The sequence below is a fragment of the Arachis ipaensis genome, chromosome B07 (assembly GCF_000816755.2).
Source record: "Arachis ipaensis cultivar K30076 chromosome B07, Araip1.1, whole genome shotgun sequence".
NCBI lineage: Eukaryota > Viridiplantae > Streptophyta > Magnoliopsida > Fabales > Fabaceae > Arachis > Arachis ipaensis.
In genome coordinates, this window is record NC_029791.2 from 104467034 (window position 1) to 104467745 (window position 712).

Sequence of the window (712 nt, forward strand, 5' to 3'; positions counted from 1 at the left end):
AATGGTAAATAAATTTTAGTTGATTTTGGTTAATTTTTTTTTGTTATTAAATATATTCGATAAAAAAAATTCTCAGCACCGAATAGTGCTAAATTGTTAGATTAAATAGGTTGAATTACTGACTAAAAATACTAATAAATATATACTAAAATTGCTTATCCTGAAATTTTTTTTATTAAAAATTATCTTACCTTATTGATCACAATTTTTGTTCATAATTAGTGCTCACAATTTTAAAATACAATACTTCATACTTTTGTTTCCAAATAATAAATGGCTTTAGCAATATTCAGTATCAGATCAATTTTATTTTAGGTTTCACAAAATATCACATTAGCATTTGTGAGATTATATGTTATAATTAGTGATTTGAAATTAAACGTAAAATTTGTGACTCTAATATTTGATTTCAATTCTATTTAAAATTTATACAAAATAACAAAATTTAATTGATAGTTGACTAAAATAAAATTATCTACTTTTTTATGGAAAGACTGATCTCATTTCATCAATCATCTTTATTATAAAATAAAATTTAAAAAAGATTTGCTCTTTATGAATTTTATATTTAAAGTTCTAAAAATACTCTATTAGACAGACAAATGAACTGATCAATCGACTAATTCAAATTAATTATAAAAAGTTTAATTATTGAAAGATTTAATAGTATTTCCAAAATTATCTCTTCTGAAAATTTTAATTACCTAAATAA

The 712-nt window shown here is 19.7% G+C and overlaps 1 protein-coding gene across 1 annotated transcript in view; it reads right to left on the minus strand.

Annotated features, from left to right (window-relative positions):
• The window catches only part of LOC107608010 (floral homeotic protein DEFICIENS), a 4643-nt gene that overhangs the window by 2246 nt on the left and 1685 nt on the right, over positions 1 to 712 (minus strand). The window lies entirely within an intron of this gene.